Raw genomic sequence first — 10,947 nt, 5'->3', positions numbered from 1 at the left:
TATTGACAAGATACCCACCGAGCCGACTGGGGCACAGTAAAAAATAGAATTCGTTTAAAATTGGGCTTCCCATGAGGCGCTAGCGGTTATTTAAAAAAAAAAAAAAAACCCTGCCTGCCAATGCTAACGTAAGAGATGCAGGTTCAATCCTTGGGTCGGGAAGCTCCCCTGCAGAAGTAAACAGCAACCCACTCCAGGGTTCTTGCCTGGAGAATCCCCTGGCAGGAGACAGGCCACAGGGTCGCACAAAATCGGACGCGGCTGAAGCAACTTGGCGTGCACGCAAACTGTGGAAGTCTAAAGGGCTCTGAGCTTCTAAGACCAAATGAATGTTTTTTAAAAGCAGAATTCCAAAGCATTAAAACGCTACACGAGGTGGGATTTATTTAAAAGCAGCATCCGAACAGCTGCAAGGCGACCCGGTGCCTGTCGGTTTAAGGACCCCCATCCTCCGACTGCAAAGCAACAGCGAACGCATCCTCCGGGGAGAAATAATTTTTAAGTTTCCTTCCCGCCCAGGAGCGCCCACCTGACAGGAGATGAAAGACACACACCCTAGGCCAAGACTGCGGGTCCCACTCTCCCTAACACGCTTCACCTCTAGGAGTAGAAAACCACACCCCGGTTCAGACTTAAGAGGTCCGGGGAGGCCGCGGAACCCAAGCCCCGCACGCTGACTGGCCGGCAGGTAAGCGGGTGACCTGGGGGGGCCAGCCCCGATCGGCCGGGCGGAGGGAGACTGCAGGAACTCCCGCGTCCGGGAGACAAAACCCCCAGCCTGCGCCGCCGGGCGTCACGTCACGTCACTTTGACGTCAGGGGGCGGTGCGGAGAGCACGCGTGCGCCGAGAGCGCCACCGCCGCTCCGGACGTGACGTCACATCGTCGTCAGAGGGAGGTGCCGAGAGCGCCGCCGTCGGGCCACCGGCGCTTTGGGGCGGTAGACTGCGCCCCAGACGGGGGAAAGGGCAGGTGCAAGTCCGACTAGTAGCTCAAGCCCCTCGCCCGCTCCACAGTTCCCTGCCCCCGCACCCCCTGCCCCCCCGACTCATCTCTAATCCGGAGAATCTCGCGTCTACCTTCCTGCCGCTGTGCCGGTCGGTGCGTGCCGGGAATGCTTCTTTCCAACCCTGCCCTGGAGGTGATCGCAGAGCCTCAGGATGGTGCTTCTTAATCTGTCTGCAGCGGCAGTTGCAACCTGCCTTGTCGTCACCGCAGTCGTCCCTGTATGTGGAAATAAAATGACCCGCCAAATGAGACGTGCAAAGCAGCTTCCTGAGAATTTGCTGTACAAGAGAGTCGTCCCCGCTGTCGTGTCTATTTTGGCAGAAACTCAAAAACAGGAGGGAAAATGTTGATAGTGGGAAAAGGGGAAGGCTCCAGGTGTGCCCTCGTCGGAGGCTGTAGGCACGGGGAAGCTACAAGTAGATGAGAAGCCGGGCCTCCTGTGTGATCCCCGTTAGTCATGTCTGCTTTCCCTGGTTAGCCCTAAATTGAAAGCAAAGATAAAGATTAGGGAAGCTGTAAGTTATTAATCAAGGCCAGGTCAGTGTTAACAGTAGTTAGTCTTAAGCTTCCTGGGTTGTGAGGAAAGCTATTAGTCAGGCTGACTTCCTAGTCTTATTGTAGATAGGGGCTGGTTTTTTAGGCTTTTATATACGGTGGACCACGGTCTGTATATTCTGCCTCTCAGATAAAACACTGTAAAAATGAATTATGTGGAAAATGAAGTTTAAAAAACAAGGTAAACAAACTCCAACATTTTAGACTCCGCAGACAAAATTACTCTTTAATATAGCTATTAAAAGTTCGTGAACACTTTCTCTGCTTACCTTGTCACTCAGACTGCTTCCCTGAAGGCAAGAGGCTTGGGGTGCCTGCAGGCTAAAAGATAAAGAGGCAAGGTGGACTGAGGCATGGGGAACGTAGGGAAAGATGATTGGGAAAGGTGTGGGATAGTCATTCTGACCAGGTGTAACTAACCTTTGCACGTTCAAAAGATCACAGGGCAGACACTCACACATGCCGGGTTGGAGGGTTGGTGGTCCCATCCAGTCTTAACCAGCTCAACTTGAAGTAGACACAGCTGACTCCAGGTTCCTGCAAAACGACTCGGGCAAACATCTTACTGTTACAAGTCAGTGTGCCCGACAATACACAGTGAGGCCAGACAACACAGAAATCTTAGTGTTTGAAGCAGAGAAAGGTTTTTTGCAGGGCCATGCAAAGAGACAGGTGGCTCATACCTTAAAAAGCGCTTTTAGAGGGAAGGTGAGGGAGGGACGCGGCTCATTTTTGAAAACTTCTTGGTGTGGGATCCTTCGTTCCTGCAGTTGTCCGTGTGGGTCAGGTCGCACTGTTGCTGTAAACCTCTAGCAGTTAGGTAACAAAAGTTACCCTGTCCTACAGCTTTTTATCTAAAGGTATAACACTTTTAAAGGTAACAAGACCCGTAAGCAGAGCAACATCATTACCCTGCATTTTACTTGCTCAAGGTCCCAAGGCTCCACTTTCGCCCTTTGAAGGCCAGGTCCTGGCTAAGAGGAGGGGATCCCTGCATGGTTGTGTACCCTTCCTGAGAGCACTTGTCCAGCACCCAGTCTGGGTCCTCCTGCCAGTCCCCAAGCCTAGCTAAAGAGGCAGCTTTCAGCTGATGGCGCCCCCATAACTAGGTCCCCAGGCCCTGCCCAGCCGTCATACCTGAGGGAGCCAGATTCCCAGCACCCAGTCGGCCCTCAGACTCCTCGGGACCCCTAAAGAGGGTGTCTGGTCCCATGGACTGAGACTGAGAGTGACCGCTGCCTCGGGGACTACCACGATGCTGCCGCTTGGCAGAGTGGGACCTCTAACAGCCGCACACTGGCAGTCTTGCGCATGGACTAAGGGCTGCCTGCCAGCCCGGCCCTGATAGGTCATCATTTGAGCCACGTGATGCTCGGAGGGTACACGGGCCTTAAAACAACCTTGGAAAGTGAAGACAGGTGAAACAGATTTGACCCATGGTTTCAGTCCACCTAAACAGGAGTTAGTTCCATTAAGGGAGCTGCTTCCCCAAGAGGCCAAATCTGTATAGAGCAGAGCAGACAGGGGCCAAGCTCTAGAGGTGGTTTGGTCGCTAAGCCATGTCTGACTCTTTGCGACCCCATGGGCTGTAACCCGCCAGGCTACCCTGTCCATGGGATTCTCTAGGCAAGAATACTGGAGTGGGTTGCCATTCCTTTCTCCAGGGAATCTTCCTGACCCAGGAATCAAACCCAGATCTCCTGCATTGCGGGAAGCTTCTTCACTGACTGAGCTAGGAGGGAAGATTAGATAAAAGATTAGATTAGAAGCTTTAGAGGGCATCTAAGAAATCAACAATGCAAAAGTCAGTCATTATGGGGTCAGCCAGCTTGTCATGTAAGGGCTACACAGAACTTTAAAGAAGCCTATGATGATTGAATGCAAACATTGATGCTCCACCCTCCACCATTACCATCTTTAGTTCTTCAGCTCTGGGGTCCTAAGCCTTGCTTAGGCAGCCCTTCTTCATGTTAGCAAGTAGAAGGAGCTTTGCTCCTTCAACTCTTAGCTTTCAAGAATTCCATGTACTTCATCTGAACCTTGGACCTGTCACTAACTTTTACAATCTTCTTTTTCTTACCTTTAAAATAGAGCTGACAGTGGTGATGACATCACAGAGGTATTGGAAGGATGAAATGAGATGGTGTGTAAGATGCTTGGCAGGGTGCCTGGGAATCATCTGCTATTAGTTAAATGGTGACAGAACCGGGTAGCCTTGAACGGTCATTCACTGTGCTATTTGCAGATAAGTGGAATATATGGGTTTCCCAGGTGACTCTAGTGGTAAAGAATCCACCTGTCGAGGCAGGAGCTGCAGGAGATGCCAGTTCATTCCCTGAGTCGGGAAGATCCCCTAGAATAGGAAATGGCAACCCACTCCAGTCTTCCTGCTTGGAAAATTTCGTAGACACAGGAGCCTGGCAGGCTACTGTCCATGGGGCCTCAGTCGGACATGACTGAGCGACTGACCATCCACACGTACACAGAACGAAGTCACTTGGAGGCTACTCTTAACTGGCAGCCAGTGTGACCCTTTAAAAACAACCCTCTTCTGCTCACTCTCCGGTGCTAGTCCCCACTTGGCTCAGAGCAAAGACCAGTCTTCTCCGCATCTGCCTCCTCTTACCCTATCGAATACTGGGGACCCTACTGTGTTAGGACCTTCTCGAGTTCCTTCTCCCTGCCCCAAATGCTATGTCCCCAGAGAGCCACGCAGCCTGTTCCCTGACCTCAATTTTTATCAAACATCCCCTCCGAAGTCCTATGCCAACCACCCTACCCAAAATGGCAAACCCATTACCAGAATCTCAAGCTCCCCACACTCACCTCCACTCTTCCTTTCTTGCGCCGCACTGATCTTAATCTTCACAGGCAATGCAGTAAGATTTTGCAGGATTGGAAGAAAACTTTTAAAAGTCACAGGTGCACTTCGTTTGAATGGATCCCTTGCCAGCCTCACCCCTTACTGCCTTGTAACCTGACTGCCCTCTGGTGGTTAATTATTCTTACTAAAATGATGAAAATGATTGCACAAAACAATCCAGCTTCAAGATCAAAAGGGACTCGGAGGTCAGCCTGTTGCATTCAACGTGATGGGCCTGAGAGTTAAGACTTCAGGGTATGAAAGTAGCAGATAGTGTTCAGGAATGGCAACGAATCATTTTAAATTCACCTGTGGTAGGGTAGTAATTATCAGTTACCATCAACCTCAGCCACCTGCCCCGCTTTTTTTAAGAGCTAAGGCAATTGAGACCCAGCGAGGTTATAGCTGTGAGACAACTGTCTTCATTTTAAGCAGTAACCAAAATTAGCATAGTAAAAGAAAAGTCCATTAAAGTATGATTGGGGAACATGTGAATTCAGGTAATTGACATATCAAATCACATCTCCAAAACATCTGAAGAGGGACAAATCTGGATGGTTCTGGGGGCTGATTTTCGCCTTCATTTTGACTATTAGGTGGAGAATTTGTTCAGCAGGTCTGAGTTAGCTAATCACATAGGCAGACACCAGCTAAAGGGCCCAGAGGCTCCCCTATCTGACCAGGGCGCTCCCCTTAGTGTCAGAGCAGATCTGTGCTTCAGCCCAACCCCATCACTATAAATATGTGAGGAATTAAGGGCACAGCTCCCCACCCCCACCCTGCTTGATTGCAATCTTGGCCACAGTGCCTGTTCACCCTCTAAGCCTCACCTAAGCTGTGGAATAGAATTGCATAGACTCACTATTTTCTACTTGTAAAATTTTCCTTTAATTAAGTCTACTTTTCGCTCACTGGTGGCTCAGACAGTAAAGAATCCACCTGCCAATGCGGGAGACCGGGGTTCAATCCCTGGGTCAGGAAGATCCCCTGGAGAAGGAAATGGCAACCCACCCCAGTATTCTTGCCTGGAGAATCCCATGGACAGAGGAGCCTAGTGGCTACAGTCCAGGGAGTCGCAAAGAGTCGGACATGACTGAGCGGCTAACACACACACATAGCCTACTTTATTGTTTTTATTCTTTTTTTGCCTACCTTATTCTTGCATCATGTGGCCCTGGTGGTGTGGTTTCATGACCCTTTGTTGGGATATATAACTGTATACAGAACTGTCCTGTTAGAGGGAGGGGATATTACTTTACCTGTCAACACTGGTAGCATATTATTACATAGATGTGATTATAGACTTCCAATGCTGTCCTGGTATATGGAAACCCCTGGTCAGAGGTCAGATATTGCTATGAGTTTATTTAACAAGTTCAGTTCAGTCACTCAGTCGTGTCCAACTCTTTGCAACCCCATGAACCGCAGAACGCCAGGCCTCCCTGTCCAACACCGACTCCCGGAGTCCACCCAAACCCGTGTCCATCGAGTCAGTAATGCCATCCAACCATCTCATCCTCTGTCATCCCCTTCTCCTCCTGCCCTTAATCTTTCCCAGCAACAGGGTCTTTTCAAATGAGTCATCTCTTTGTATCAGGTGGCCAAATTATTGGAGTTTCAGCTTCAACATCTGTCCTACAAATGAACACCCAGGACTGATCTCCTTTCGAATGGACTGGTTGGATCTCCTTGCAGTCCAAGGGACTCTCAAGAGTCTTCTCCAACACCACAGTTCAAAAGTATCAATTCTTTGGTGCTCAGCTTTCTTCACAGTCCAACTCTCACATCCATACATGACCACTGGAAAAACCATAGCCTTGACTAGACGGACCTTTGTTGGCAAAGTAATATCTCTGCTTTTTAATATGCTGTCTAGGTTGCTCATAACTTTTCTTCCAAGGAGTAAGCGTCTTTTAGTTTCATGGCTGCAGTCACCATCTGCAGTGATTTGGGAGCCCAGAAAAATAAAGTCTGCCACTGTTTCCACTGTTTCTCCATCTATTTGCCATGAGGTGATGGGACCAGATGCCATGGTCTTAGTTTTCTGAATATTGAGTTTTAAGTCAACTTTTTCACTCTCCTCTTTAACACATAATGAATTCATTAACCACTGGTAATTATTTGGCCTTTGCCCTCTTTTATATTTTGCATGAATCTTTGGCCCTTTTGTGTCAAGATGGCACATAAAGTCAGATTTTCTTTTTCTTTGTGTTTCAGTAGGTTGGTAGATTGTATATTTCTACGAATTCATTACTTCTACATTGTCCAATTTGTCACCATGTAATTGTTCATAATATTCTCTTTCATTTCTGATTTTATAATATTCATGCCTTCTCTCCTTTACTGTTAGTCTAGCTAAAGTTTGACAGTTTTATCTTTAAAAAAAACATAGATCTTAGTTTTATTGATCTTTTCTACTGTTTTTCTGATCTCTATTTCATTTATTTCTATTCTTATCTCTATTTTTCCTTTCTTCTGTTAACTTTGGATTTGGTCTGGTTTTTCGGTTTGTTTTTTTTTTTTTCTGCTAGTCCCTTAGGTGTAAAACTAGGTTGTTTATTTAAGATCTTTCTTTTTCTCAGTGTCGACCTTCGTCAGTGAAAACTTCTTTATTGAACTACTTTTGCTGAATCTCATAGGTTTTGGTATGCTGTTTTTATCTTTATGTGTTTCAAGATATTTCTTGATTTCCCTTTTGAGTTCTTAGACTCATTGATTATTAAGGAGTGTGTTGTTTAATTTCCATATAACTGTGCCTTTTTTTTTTTTTTTCTGTTTTCCTCTTGTTATTGATTTCTAGTTTCATACCATTGTGGTCAGAAAAGATCGTGGCTGGGAGATAAATCTGTCTTTCTGGTTCCATATCTCGGTTGGAGGCAAAGGGCCCAAAATTATTTTTAATCTTATCACTTTCTTGATTAAGTCTCCAAATTTCAACAAAAAGTTTTGTCAGAAAAATAGTTTAAGAAGAAATTTACCCAAGTGACGATGCATTTGATAAGGGCGGCCTGAGTCGCGTGGAAGAAAGGCCATAGCGCTTGAGCCCTGTGGCTGCAGTGATGGGCGAAGACGCCGTGGCGGGAAGGACATTTGAGCTGAGCAGTATTTTTGTAGAAATGAGGGTATTTTTGACAAAACAAACAGTACCCACTAACCACAAAGGAAATGACAGTGTGTCTGTGGAGAATGGGAGCTGGCCTGACGTGGAGGCAGTCCCAGCGCCGGTTGGAAAAGAATTTCCAGATACAGAGCATTTCAGAAGGAAGTGAGTTTATTAAGAACAAAGAGCAGAGATCACATGGGCACTGTGAGCACAGTGAGACGACAGTTTTCATGGGTTAATAGCCAAGTTTTAAAGCCTCAAGACAAAGGAAATTCCTGCTGGAAGGTTGGCGTCAGGTGATTGATTGGTTGGGGCACTATGGAATGTTTACGGAAGTGGGCATCTTTCCCTAATTGGGGGTTAGGAAGTTTGTAATGATCAGGCATTTTTGGCAATAGGTACAAAGAGTCAGCTTCAGAAGTCAGCTTCAGGGGTGACCTTGGTTCTGAGCTCCGCACCTGCGGCCTCGGGGGCAGGACCCCTGGCGTAGCTGTGTGGGTGTCCCCAGAGATACGGCTTGAGAGCAGGAAGGGTCGGATGGAGGAGGTCCAAGAGCTGGGACCAAGTGTGGCCGGAGGAGCGGTGACCAGATCAGAAAGACTCGGTAACCGTGGCTGTCAGAGACCCGGAAAGGGAGAGGCCTGGAGGCAGGAGGGCCTCTATCTGGAGGTGCACAGCAGCTGAGAGGATCGGAGGGGTCACAGCTAACCTGGGGCTTGAGAGTGAACCTGGGATACGTGGGGCATGAAAAATCAAAATGAGGGAGTCAGCAAGGAGCAGGTTGGCGAACTGGTCACATTTGCTTGCAAATCAGCAGAGCTTGAGGCAACAAGTCTGCATTTTATGGAAAGTCCAGAAGCGGTTATAGACTCTATGCGTGCGTGCTAAGTCGCTTCTGTCTTGTTCAGCTCTTTGCAACCCCAAGCACTGTAGCCCGCCAGGCTCCTCTGTCCATGGGATTCTCCAGGCAAGAATACTGGAGTGGGTTGCATGCCATATGAAGATGCAAAGTTATGAGGTTAAAGGCACCACGAAGAACAAACTCTAGGACATTCAATCAAATCCTACACAAGGTACAGAAAGACAACTTCCCCCAACTCCGGGGAGGTGTTGCCAGTCTTCTGCAGCGAAAACTCTGCTCAGCGCAATTCTCAGTGGAAACAGCAGAGGGCAGCAAGAGCAGGCGGTTGGGATGCTTTTCACTCAGGTGAGGGGAACTTCATGCCTAAACAGCTGTTGGGATTCTGCTGAGTTTCCACCAAGATCTGGCTTTCCAGGGGCTGGGGAAGGCAAGATGGACCCCCGCTTGTCAGGTAGACCACAGATCTATCTTCGGCCAATGGAAAGGCTGAGCAAGGCAACAAAGACCTCTTTACTCCTTCAAGTAAGAAGAATCATAGCTAAATGCATAGCTAAATCTCATGTTCGGAGAGCTGTATGCATCTTATGTCCAATAACTAGTATCTTTAAAAAAGGACACAATTGGTGTTATTATTACCTTCCATATTTTATAGGAAATAAATTCAAGTGGATGCAACTTGTAAATGGTTGCTATCTGGCTCTAGAGTCTGCACACTTAACCTACGTTGTGTTACCCTCTCTGTGAAGTTGTACTGGGGCGTGTGTGTGTGTGTGTGTGTGTGTGTGTGTGTGTGTGTGTGTGTGTGTGTGTGTGTGTGTGTGTGTGTGTGTGTGTGTGTGTGTGTGTGTGTGTGTGTGTGTGTGTGTGTGTGCGCGCGCGCGCGCGCGCGCGCGCGTGCGCTCTTTGGAGCATAGTTTTTGTCAGCTGTTTGGATTTAGGGTAAGGGGAGGAACTTGCAGGTATTTTTAATCTTTCTTATTATAAACCCTGTAAGGCAGTAACAAGATTGCTGGACCAGAGTTACTTTAAGCGTGGTCTTCTGACTAATGCTGGTCCACGGGCTGTGTGTGATGGTCTGCAACCCAGTAAGTACAGAAATTCAGAGCACAGCCTCAGACACTGACACCAGTTTGAGAGAGTCATTTTACGCTTGTTGAATCTAATAATAAAAATTAAGGGCTTGTATTTGTATGTCTTTTTTATTTCATTTTCATTTTTTAATTTTTATTATATATTTCATATTTCATTTTTATTTCATTTTCTAGTAATTTATATTTATGGCATTTGAGAAGATGTAAGTCCACAACAAATAGGAATTTTAAAAAAAAACTGGTTCTTTGCCACAAGACTGCATAAGAGGCACTGCAGTGGACTCCATAACACAGACATAAGAGTCTGTAGGGTTTTAGATCTGTTCCTTTTACCGGGGAAATGAACACACAGCACAAGGATTAAAAACAGAGAGGAGTTATTCTGGTAAATGCTGCAACCGCTCCTCTGATGGTCATGATTAAAATATAATGAAGAAGGAGGAGGTAGAAGTAGAGGAGGGAGGAGAATAATGAAGATGGAGAGAAGGGGGAAGGAAAAAGCTTAATAAGACTTTTATTATTAAGTCTTATTAGTAAGGAACAGGATCCTCCCCACTTCTGATAATGACCCAGGAAAAACACAAAATTATAAAGAAACAGATGGAGTGTGGAATCTTTTTGTTCAACACCTGCCCTTAGGTATTGCCAAAGCATCTTTCACACATACATTTGATATAGCAAAAGATCCAGACATCCATGAAATAACCAGGTTTCACATTGATTTATTCCTAGTCATCTATCATGAAAAATACTTGCTTTTCAGGTGAAAGAAGAGCTCTTGGCCTCTTTCAAGCTTCAGCATCAAAATGTTGCTGTCTAGGAATGTGGGAGAGAAGAGTTCTAGGAAAAGTGGTATTTCTCAGAGGAAAACAAAAATAGAGACAAAAAAGAGCTTGTTAAGGCAGACATAACATTTTTAACTGGGGCCATGGAATGTGTTAGAGGAAAAGAGGAAGAAAATGCAATGTCCTTTGTTCACTGGCAGACGTTTTCCTTCTTTAAGGAAATCAGCAGGAGAGTGCTCAGCTCTGCCTTGACTCGGGAGCACCTGTCCGGCCTTGCAGGGAGACGCCCATCCATGTCATGTGATTTGCAAGAAGTGAGAGTCAGCAGTGACTTGGAGGTTTGAGCCTGAGCAGCTGCAGGAATGGGGAAGAGGGCAGGTAGAGGCTTGGGAGGAGAACCTGGACACTGGTCAATTTGGGACCTAGTGATTCCGAGACATCTCTCAGACATCCAAGCGGAAATGTCACGTAGATGATTGAGCACAAGTCTGGAGATGTCAGTTAAGCTCCTCTCTGCTCCAAATCCACTTTTCAGTGCCTGCTCTGTGATAACAGAGCCGAACCCTGTAAACATTTGCATTTTGCCCTTTGGCATGATACTGGGTGTTCTCAGCAGAGCGCACTGGCAGGACGCTGCAACAGGACAAAAGGGTTTCTTCTCATGATTTTGGTGAGCATCTC

Source organism: Muntiacus reevesi, chromosome 20 (genome assembly GCF_963930625.1).
Source record: "Muntiacus reevesi chromosome 20, mMunRee1.1, whole genome shotgun sequence".
Taxonomy (NCBI): domain Eukaryota; kingdom Metazoa; phylum Chordata; class Mammalia; order Artiodactyla; family Cervidae; genus Muntiacus; species Muntiacus reevesi.
Note: the sequence above shows the minus strand (reverse complement) of the source record.